The sequence below is a fragment of the Physeter macrocephalus genome, chromosome 8 (genome assembly GCF_002837175.3).
Source record: "Physeter macrocephalus isolate SW-GA chromosome 8, ASM283717v5, whole genome shotgun sequence".
Lineage (NCBI taxonomy): Eukaryota > Metazoa > Chordata > Mammalia > Artiodactyla > Physeteridae > Physeter > Physeter macrocephalus.
Window position 1 is genome coordinate 110488117 of NC_041221.1, and position 12345 is coordinate 110500461.

A 12345-nucleotide genomic window follows, 5' to 3' on the forward strand; every position below is an offset into this window, starting at 1 on the left:
GCTTCAACCTTGTGATACCTACCTGACACTACATCCCCCAAAACCAGAATACACATTCTTTTCAAGCATGCATGGAACGTTCTCTAGGACAGACCACATACTAGGTCACAAAACAAGCCTCAACAAATTTATGAGGATAGAAATCATTTTAAGCATCTTTTCTGACCACAAATATATGAAACTAGAAATCAACCACAGAAAGAAAAATGGGAAAAGATGAACACATGGAGACTGAACAACATGCTACTAAAAAAAAGTAATGGGTCAATGATGAAATCAAAGAAGAAATTAGAAAATACCTCAAGACAAATGAAAATGAAAAAAAACCCCACAAAATTGATGAGATGCAGGAAAAGCAGTTCCAAGGGGGAAGTTCATAGTGATACAGGCCTTCCTCAAGAAATAAGAAAAATCTCAAATAAACAATGTAAACCACCACCTAAAATAATTAGAAAAAGAAGAACAAACAAAACCCAAAGTCAGAAGAAGGAAGGATATAATAAAGATCAAAGAAGAAATAAATGAAATAGAGATAAAAAAAATAGAAAAGATGAATAAAACCAAGAGCTATTTTTTTTAAAAGATAAACAAAATTGACAAACTTCTAGCCAGGCTCACTAAGAGGACAAGAGAGAGGACCCAAATAAACAAAATGAGAAATGAAAGAGGAGACATAACAACAGATACTACAGAAACACAAAAAAATCATAAGAGAATACTAAGAACAGTTATATGCCAACAAATTGGACAACCTAGAAGAAATGGACAAATTTCCAGAAACATACAGTTTGCTAAAATTGAATCGAGAAAAAACAGATAATTTGAACAGACTGATCACTAGTAAAATAGAATTTGTTAAAACAAAACAAAAACAACTCTGTGCAAGCAAAAGTCCAGGACTAGATGGCTTCACTGGGGAATTCTGCCAAACATACAAAGAAGAACTTATACCTATCCTTCTCAAACTATTTCAAAAAACTGAAGAGGAGGGAACACTCCCAAATTCATTCGATGAAGCCACCATCACCCTGATACCAAAACCAGACAAAGACATTACAAAAAAAGAAAATTACAGGCCAATACCTTTATGACTATAGATGCAAAATAGACTATAGATGACTATAGATGCAAAAATCCTCAACAAAATATTAGCAAACCAAGTCCAACAATGCATGGAAAGCATCATACACCATGATCAAGTTGGATTCATTCCTGGGATGCAAGGATGGTTCAACATATGCAAATCAATCAATGTGATACACCACATTAACAAAAGTAAAGGTAAAACCACATGATCATCTAAATAGATGAAGAAAAAGCATTTGAAAAAATTCAGCATCCCTTCCTGAAAAAAACTCTCCCCAAAGTGGATATAGAGGGACCATATATCAACATAATAAAAGCCGTTTATGACAAACTCACAGCCAACATAATACTCAAGGGTGAACAGCTGAAAGCCTTCCCACTAAATTACAGTTATATGCCAACAAATTGGACAACCTAGAAGAAATGGACAAATTTCCAGAAACATACAGTTTGCTAAAATTGAATCGAGAAAAAACAGATAATTTGAACAGACTGATCACTAGTAAAATAGAATTTGTTAAAACAAAACAAAAACAACTCTGTGCAAGCAAAAGTCCAGGACTAGATGGCTTCACTGGGGAATTCTGCCAAACATACAAAGAAGAACTTATACCTATCCTTCTCAAACTATTTCAAAAAACTGAAGAGGAGGGAACACTCCCAAATTCATTCGATGAAGCCACCATCACCCTGATACCAAAACCAGACAAAGACATTACAAAAAAAGAAAATTACAGGCCAATACCTTTATGACTATAGATGCAAAAATCCTCAACAAAATATTAGCAAACCAAGTCCAACAATGCATGGAAAGCATCATACACCATGATCAAGTTGGATTCATTCCTGGGATGCAAGGATGGTTCAACATATGCAAATCAATCAATGTGATACACCACATTAACAAAAGTAAAGGTAAAACCACATGATCATCTAAATAGATGAAGAAAAAGCATTTGAAAAAATTCAGCATCCCTTCCTGAAAAAAACTCTCCCCAAAGTGGATATAGAGGGACCATATATCAACATAATAAAAGCCGTTTATGACAAACTCACAGCCAACATAATACTCAAGGGTGAACAGCTGAAAGCCTTCCCACTAAATTGAGGAACAAAACAAGGATGTCCACTCTCACCACTTCTATTCAACATAGTATTGGAAGTCCTAGCCACGGCAATCAGACAAGAAAAGGAAATAAAAGGTTTACAAATTGGAAGGGAAGAGGCAAAACTGTCACTATTTGCAGATGACATGATACACTATATAGATAACCCTGAGGTCTCCACATGAAAACTATAAGAACTAATAAATAAATTCAGCAAGGTATCAGGATACAAGATTAATATACAGAGGGCTGTTGCATTTCTTTACACTAATAATGAACTATCATAAAGAGAAATTTAAAAAAATAAACCATTTAAAATCATGTTGGGAATTCCCTGGCAATACAGTGGTTAGGACTCCATGCTCTCACTGCTGACAGCCTGGGTACAATCCCTGGTCGGGGAACTAAGATCCCACAAGATGCACGGTGAGGCCAAAAAAAAAATAAAAATAAAAGTCATGTCAAAAAAAATTTGTAGGAATAAACTTAACCAAAGGTGTGAAAGACCTACATGCCAAAAACTACAAAACACTGATAAAGGAAATTGAAGATGATTCAAAGAAATGAAAAGATAACCTATGCTCTTGGATTGGAAGAATTAATATTGTTAAAATGGCCATATTACCCAAAGCTATCTACAGATTTAATGCAATCAAAATAACCATACATTTTTTTATAGAACTAGAACAAACAATCCTAAAATTTATATGCAACGAAAAAGGGCCCAGAATTGCCAAAGCAATACTGAAGAAAATGAACAAAGCTGGAGGCATAAAACTTCCACACTTCCAAACAGCATGATATTGGCACAAAAAGACATATAGATCAACTGAACAGAATGGAGAGCCCAGAAATAAACCCACACACCTACAGTCAATTAATCTATAACAAAGGAGGCAGGAATATACAATGGAGAAAAGACAGTCTCTTCAACAAGTGGTTTTGGGAAAGCTGTACAGCTACATTTAAATCAATGAAATTAGAACACTCCCTCACACCGTATACAAAAATAAACTCAAAATGGTTTAAAGACCTAAATATAATACATGAAACCATAAAAATCCTAGAAGAGAACATTGGCAAAACATTCCTGGACATAAATCGCAGCAATATTTTTTTAGATCAGTCTCCCAAGGCAAAAGAAATAAATGCAAAAATAAACAAATGGGACCTAATTAAACTTAAAGCTTTTGCACAACAAAAGAAACCATCAACAAGCAAAAAGACAACCTACAGACTGGGAGAAAATATTTGCAAATGATGTGACCGACATGGGGTTATTATCCAAAATATTAAAAGACCTCATATAACTCAGTATCAAAAAACAAACAACCCAATCAAAAAATGGGCAGAAAACCTAAATAGACATTTTTTTCCAAAGACGACATGCAGATGGCCAATAGGTACAGGAAAAGATGCTCAGCATCACTAATTAATAGAGAAATGCAAATTGAAACTTCAATGAGGTAACACCTTGCACTGGTCAGAATGGTTATCATTAAGAAGTCTATAAATAATAAATGCTGGAGTGGGTGTGCAGAAAAGGGAACCTTTCTACACTGTTGGTGGGAATGTAAATTGGTGCAGCCACAATGGAAAACAGTATGGAGCTTCCTTAAAAAACTAAAAATAGAGCTACCATTTGATCCAGCAATCCCATTCCTGGGTATATATTCAGAAAGGATGAGAACGAATTCAAAAAATACGTGCACCCCTATGTTCCTAGCAGCACTATTTACAGTAGTCAAGACATGGAAACAACCCAAGTGCCCATCACTAGACAACTGGTTTAAGAAGATGTGAAATATACACACACACACAATGGAATACTACTCAGCCATAAAAAAAATGCCATTTGCAGCAACATGGATGGACCTAGAGAATATTATACTTAGGGAAGTAAATCAGACAAAGACAAATTCTATATGATATCATTTATATGTGGAATCTAAAAACTAATACAAATGAATCTATATATAAAACAGAAACAGACTCACAGACATAGAAAACAAACTTATGGTTACCAAAGGGGAGAGAAGGGAGGAAGGGACAAATTAGGAGCATGGGATTAACAAATACAAACTACCATACATAAATAGATAAACAACAAGGATTTACTGTATAGCACAGGGAATTATATTCAATGTCTTGTAATTACCTATAATGGAAAATAATGTCAAAAAACATATAATCGAATCACTTTGCTGTTCACCTGAAACTAACACAATATTGTAAATCAACTATACTTCAATTTAAAAAAAAAAGAATTAAGGGGCAGGAGTCCTGTGGTTAAATCCAACTCTGTTAAGAGTTAAACACTTCATCTCTTTGTGTCTCAATACATTCATCTGTAAAATAATTAAAAGGTAGGATTAGGTTATCATTAAAATTCCTTCCAGATTTCACATGCTATAGGTCGTACGTAATTATATTGCTTGCTGCTGTTTTATAATATTACCAACAACAACAACTCCAATCATACTATCAATAAAGCATCCCCTAAACCCAGATTAAATGACTTATTAGGGACTTCCCTGGTGGCACAGTGGTTAAGAATCTGCCTGCCAATGCAGGGGACATGGGTTTGATCCCTGGTCTGGGAAGATCCTACATGCTGCGGAGCAACTAAGCCCATAAGCCACAACTACTGAGCCCGCACGCCGCAACTACTGAAGCCCGCGTGCCTAGAGCCCGTGCTCTGCAACAAGAGAAGCCACAGCAATGAGAAGCCCGCGCACCGCAACAAAGAGTAGCCAAGGCTCGCCGCAGCTAGAGAAAGCCCGTGCTCAGCAACAAAGACCCAACCCAGCCAAAAACAAAACAAAACAAAACAAAAACACTTATTAGAGATTAATCCTCATCTTGGGGAACTCAACCAAGCTTTCTAAAGGAACAGATTATTGTAACTCTTTTATCAGTATCATCTTGGATATCAGCTCAAGTGCTACTTCTAATAGTATTTGGTATTTATTTAATATACCTTGAGCGTAAACTCTGGTCTGTAAGTTTGCACAAAGAAAGCCTGAAGTTTTCACCACTGCCCTAATTGCTCATTCAGGTTTCTTTCTACAGAAAATAAGGGGATACCTCACAACACTTCTGAGATCCAAGTGCTAACCACAAAACCCAGTAATACACAAGGCAATGAGAAGCCTCAAGGGTAAAGTGCACATTTCAATATATGACAAAGGTTGTATGCTTACTCCAACTCTTTATTACCACATCAGTAAAAGCTGCTTTTGGTTGAGAATATAGATAGCTGGCAAAGTAAGACTGTTTTTGGAAGGGAATCAAGTCCAGTTGAGGGTGCTCAAAAGAAATGTGCAGGTAGCATGCCACAACTGGAGCTTGCACAAGTGATCTCATTCATTCATTCAACACATATTTATTGAGAGTTTACTGTCAGTCAAGTACTGTGACAGGTGCTTGGGACATAACAGTGAACAAGCCAAACATGGCCCAGGTTTGAGGAACTACAGTCTAGTAAGGGGGTGGTAATAATGCAAATTAGATTGGGACCCAACCCAGACCCAGGAGTCAAAGGAGTTTCCTGAAGGAGGGAGGGCAAAGTGGATACCTGAGCAGAGTGGACTTACTGAGCTGAAAATGGGGCAGTGGGTGGAGATTTTGAAAGAGGATTTTAGGAAGAGGAGGGTTTTAAGCTAAGAAAATGGCTCATATTGTGAAAGGTGATGAGGACTGAGGGGCTGAAAGTCAGTGATTCCCAGGCCATGCCCTGAGAGCATGTCTGTGTTAGGTGATGTGGTTGCTAATAGAGACTGTGTGATAACTTCTCCCCTTGTTTTGATGTGCTCATTTGGCCTCCTTTTGCTCTTTATTTCACATTTTTATTTTGTAAGATTAACGCTTAAAATTAAAAAGATTTACCTGGCCACAGGGGTGATATTCATGGAAGAAAATTTACAAAAATAAATAAAATCATAGAAAAGAAAACAAAATTCTCTCACAGTTCTACCACAAAGAGATAATCACTGTTATTTTCACATATATAAATCCAATCCTTAATCTATCCGACCCATTTAAAGAGATGAGATCATAAATTATACTGTCTTTTTAAAAGTGACCTTAAAATACTTATTTCTGTAGTGACTAAGTAACACATGCACAGAATGAGGCTACAAAACTCCAAATGTGTAAAAAGGAATATGGTAACGTTGTCTCCATTCTAGTCCTGTCCACCAATCTCCCTCCATGTAAAATGACTGTATTCAGTTTTTCTTGACAATTTCCTAATATCAGAATCAGAAGGTTAGACATGAGTACAGAGGTCATCTACTCCGGATGTTTCTTTGCCAGATGTCACACTGGGTTGTTCCTTTGGGGTAGCACCCTTACAGAAAGAGCAATGTGTCATTTCTAGAAGGGAGGGATGGGAAAGCAGCATGCTGGGCATGAGATCAAGAGGCACCATAAGTCCCAGGTCCCTTATTTTATAAATGATGGGACTTCTCTAAGGTCACATGGCTCGTCTGACAAAATCAAAATAATTGCATGTAACTAAAAGCTAAATTCCTTATCCTTTTCCTCAAATTTGTTTAGGTGGATTAATACCTGTATTACTAAATTGATGTTAATAAAGTTAAATTGATATGCTTTATTCAGGGTGCAAACGAGAATATATGAACCAGGCAAAATAGTCAACACATTAGAGTCCAGGTTAGGACTTAGAAAAGGCATTCATTCTTAAATGAAGGCCAGTTTCACTAACTGGTAATTTGACAATTATTTCATATAAAAATTGATTTTTATTTTAAACTAATTCATGCTCATTGTAAAAAATCCAAACATTCTTTTAAAAACAAACAAAAAAGGATGTTTCTGTTTGCACTATTATATAAGCTGCTCTTTTTTTACTTCACTGCTTACCTAAGAGAACTTCCATGTCAGTGCGTATACATTACTCTGATCTTTTCTAACAACTGCTGGGTATTCTATTATATGCATACATGAAAATTAATTTAATAACTCCCTATTGTTGGGCACTTGGATTGTTTAAAAAGTTTTAATATTATAAACATGCTGTAGTAAATATCTTTTTACATACATCTGTGTCTATTATTTGATAAGGATAAATTCCTAGAAATTGAATTTCTGGGTCAGAGTGTATGCATGTTTAAATTATTGTATTTATGACATATTGCACTTCAGAAAGCCTGAATCAATCTATAATTCCACCAACAATGTATCAAAATACCCATTTAACCCACACTTGCCAATCTTTGGAATCTCAATCCAACAGGCAAAGATGTTCATATGTTGTTTAAAAAACTCAAAAAAGATCCCCAAAGGAACTAGACTTATTGACTAGCTCCCCTGCTTCCATTTTTTGTTAGTATATATTTGAACAGATAAGGGGAGACTAGGGTATTTCAAAGTCAAGTTTCCAAACCTTTTATACCAAATACGAACCATACTGATGCATTCACCAACAAGGATTAAAAACTGCAAGAGGGACTTCCCTGGTGGCTCAGTGGTTAAGAATCCGCCCACCAATGCAGGAGACATGGGTTAGAGCCCTGGTCCGGGAAGATCCCACATGCTGCAGAGCAACTAAGCCCGTGCACCACAAGTACTGAGCCTGCGCCCTAGAGCCATAACTACTGAGCCCGTGTGCCACCACTACTGAAGCCCGTGCACCTAGACCCTGTGCTCCGAAACAAGAGAAGCCACCACAATGAGAAGACCGTGCACTGCAATGAAGAGTAGCCCCGGCTCGTTGCAACTGGAGAAAGCCTGCGCAGAGCAACGAAGACCCAACACAACCAAAAAAAAAAAAACAAAACTAAAACTGTGCAAATTTAGAATTTCCCCTAAACCCCAAAGAACATTTATATGGAGATCACAAGAATGAAGAAACAGCTTAGATAACTATCTTGGGAGATAATTTCCCTTGAAATGTGAGTAATACCTTTGAGGCATTTCAACAAATGGGATCTAAAGCTTCACTACTTAGAAGAGAGGATAGCTGGTTAATGACATTTATATGAAGTGAGTCAGAAGGCAGGATGGGCTTAAAAACTGGATACGCCTGGGCACATACTATATGAGATGAGGAGGGTATCCGAATAGACTAGGCCATAATATGATGAAACTCAAATAGGGATATCTCCCTTCCTTAAAAACTACTCTTTGTGATGTACCCTACTTGGCAAGGTCTTCAATACTCTTTTTTTTGACAGGCATTATTTTGATGGATGAGGTAAAGTAAGAGGGAGGCTGCTGGTAAAGAATGAACTTTGCCCTTTTAAAATACTATTTGTAGGTAATTAGGAACAACTTTTATTATTTTTTATGAGAGATAAGCTCTAAAGCAGTGGTTCTAAGTGTAGTTCCCAAGCAGCAGAAGCAGCATTCACCTGGGAACTTATTAGAAATGCAAATTCTCAGGCCCCATTCCAGACCTACTGAATTCAAAGATCTGGGGATGGGGCCAGAATCTGTGTTTTAACAAATCTTCCTGGTGATTCTACTGCATAGCCTTCAGGTATTTAAGTAATTAACTTATTTATGTCAATGTTTTAAAAGTGTTCTTTCTTTTTTCAAATTAATTAGCTTTCTGAAATTTGGAAAATATAAATTATAAAAAGATGACAGAAGACATAGATTGTTTAAACACATCTTAAAGAGAATATGGTGCTTTAAACAGAATGCTGTGTCTGGCATTTTGAAGTGCATGTTTCAGCAAAGGGTAGGGGCCTGTTTTATGTAAAGTGAAACTGCTTCTTCCAGGATGAGATTCCTGCAGTCCTTCACAGATGGTCTACATATTTCCATAAATTGTATCTACTCTGAATTTGTCATTTGACTCATCTACATGGGCTTATTACGACAAAATGTCATCTTGACCAAAGAAAATATTTTCTTAAAAAATCTCTGAAGAGAGATCAAAGGTTTTGACACGAGGCTTTAAATAGACTGTATTATGTTATGCACATGTTGAAAAACTATATGATTTTCCTGGGGAAAAAATGTTTGAGTAGTATCTTGTTAATTTGTTTCTCTGGATAGGCAGAGAAAGTTTTCCTCCAAAATCCTGAGGATGGTTGTATGTTCAACTGTATAAGAAACTGTCAAAGTGTTATCCAAAGTGGTTGTACCATCTTACATTCACACCAGCAGTGTATGAGAACACAAATTGTTCCTCACCCTCACCAACACTTGGTATGGTGGTGTAGTAGCCATTCTATTAGGACTGTAGTGGTATCTTACGGTTATTTGAATTTGCACTTCCCTGATGACAAATAATGTTGAGCATCTTTTCATGTGCTTATTTGCCATTTGTCTATCTTCTAGTCCAATGATTCTATTCTTTTTTATTTCAAAAGCAATAAAAGCACATGTCCACACAAAGACATGGATCCTTGCTATGGACTGAACCGTGTCCCCTCCAAATTTATATATTGAAGCTCTAACCCCTAAGGTGACTGTATTTGGAGATAGGGCTTATAAGGCGGTAATTAAGGTTAAAAGGATCATAAGGGTGGGGCCCTGACAGAATAGGTTTAGTGTTCTTATGAGAGAAGACACACAGAGCTCATGCTCTCCTCAACAGCTCCCAGCAAAGAGGAGATCATGGGAGCACGCAGTGGAATGGCAGCCACCTGTAAGTCAGGAGAAGAGGTTTCAACAGAAAGGAACCATGCTGGCATCCTGATTAGACTTGCAGCATTCAGAACTGTGAGAAAATAAGTGCCTGTTGTTTAAGCCACCCGGTCTATGGCTTTTTGTTTTGGCGGCCGGAGTTCACTAGTATAGTCCTCATAGCAGGATCTGTAATGTTGATATTATTTTTAATAGTCAAAAACTAGAAACCACACAAATGAATGGATAAACAAATGGTGGTATACACATGTTCAAAGGAATATTACTGAATAATACAAATGAACAAACGATTAATATACACAACATGGATAAATATCACAATAATTATGCTAAATGAAATAAACCAGACCAAAAGAAAAGAGTTGGCACTATTATTCCATTTATATAAAACTCCAGAAAATGGCGATTACTGATAGTGACGGAAAGAAGGTCTGTGGTTGCTGGGGAGGTGAGGTGTGGTGAGGAGTGACAGGGAGAGATTACAAAGGTACCGGAGCAAACTCTAGGGGGTGATGGACAGGTTTACTAGCTTGACTGTGGTGATGGTTTCATGTATGCATAAGTTAAAACTTACAAACTGTATCCTTCAAATATACACAGTTTACTGTGTGCCACTTACAGTGTTCCTGAACCAAACTTGGGTCTGCTAGCCCACCCAAAGTAAAGCCAATCTCCCGACCGGGTTGTGGTGAATGAAAGTTCAGCGTTTATTGCAAGGCACCCAACATAGGACCAAGCAAGGAGAATGGGCAGCTCATGTTCACAAAGACCTGAACTCCCCGATGGCTTTCCTAGAAGGGTTTTTAAAGACAAGGTGAGGGAGAGGGTGGATATCTTTCTGAATGGTGGTGAGGTAACAGGGTGGTGTTTCAGAAGTTAACATCACCAAGCTTCTGGTTTGAACTGGTCTGGGGTCTACATGCAGTTAACTTCTTCCACCTGGTGGGAATTTTAGCATCTCCAAAACAACTCAAGGATACGGCTCAGAACATTATCTATAAGCCCTTGAGGAGGAACTAAAGGTCCTTTGTTTTATGGCTAAACGATTATTATTTTGTCTTGCTTCACTGTTTTCCTGTTTCTGCATTTTCTTACTTCTCTGATTAAATTTTCCCTTTGGAACTTGGGGAAGGCCTAGGAGACTAAAGCTTTTCTATAATATAAACAAGAGGCGAGGGGACATGAGGGTGGGGTCTGTTCCTAGGAAGGCCCCACAGCGTCCTGTTTGGTTTCCATAGCTCAATAGGCTGTTTAACAACAACAGCAAAACACCTGTGGAATTCCTATTTTCTCCAGGAAACTCTAATTTTGTGTTAAGTGGATTTTGTTTTCTCCATCCCAATAAAGACATGGAAAAGAAAATGTGTCATCCAGAAAAGGCTGTCATATGTACAGGACTCCATGGCTTTGTACTTTCCCTTGTGAGAAGCCTAGAACAGAATCCCTGCCCCACCCCAAACCCTCAGCCTTTCCATTACCATTGGAGGTAAAGCGAAACAAAATCACATCAAAGAACATAAAACAGGGGGCAGCAAAACTCAAAACTGGCAAGCAAATGATTACACTTGGGCCTTATCTTTTGTTTTTGTAAGCTTAGGTGGCTCTATTGGATATTGTGGTAAAGAATGAAAATCTGTTATGCAATCTTCCAGTCACATTTGGTAATTTGTGTGAGGAATTATATTACAGAAAAGAAAAGCTTCCTCAAGTAAAGACACTAAAATCTAGAATAATAAGATGTCAGCTCACGGGAGGCAAAACTTTGCCAGTGCAACCCAAAGTTGGACACAGAATTTGGTTAGAATTTCGAAACCTGCTTCAATTTCACAGTAAGTTTGAAAGATAAAGCAGGGTTTGATTCTTAGCTTTAGGTAAAGTTCATACCAAACATAGTGGGTTTATCACGCTTTGGGGGTTGTGCTAATTTATGTTTAGATGGGGCTGAGACAACAGGGAAGGAGGCTTTCTACAGAAGGTCCTTTGTGGCAAACCACTATGGGAGGAAATTCCTTCTAAAGTTGCATTGTGCATTTCCATTCTATCATTCTACTGTGCTGTGGATGCCAGGTGGTTTTTGTTTTTTTAAGTAGTAGCATCCTAGGCTTTAAGCAAATTTTTCGCACTTGGGATCCGTAGTTTAAACGTGGTAGAGGAGAGAACTCAAAACCGTCTGATACCCAAACTCTCGCTCTTTCTAATACTCAACGTAAAGTAGAGAAGATTTCTGGGAGGCCTACCGTCCACCCTGGTCCGCGTCCTCCCCTTGTGTCTCCTATTTCACTTGCATTAACTTGCTTCTGGTTCCCAGCTGGAGTGCACAAACTGCACCTGCTGCGAAGGCCAGCGGGGGCCTTGCCTCACCCACTGCTCAGCCTCGGTTGCTCGTGCACGGACACGAGTTCCCACCAGGGGGCACTGCAGCCTCAGAGCTATTGTGCCCGCCAATCCTGGACACAGCCGGTCCCGCGGAGGGCGTGGGACTGGGAGCGCAGAAAGCCAGGGTCCGACCCTCGCTGCTCCTGCCTTCCTA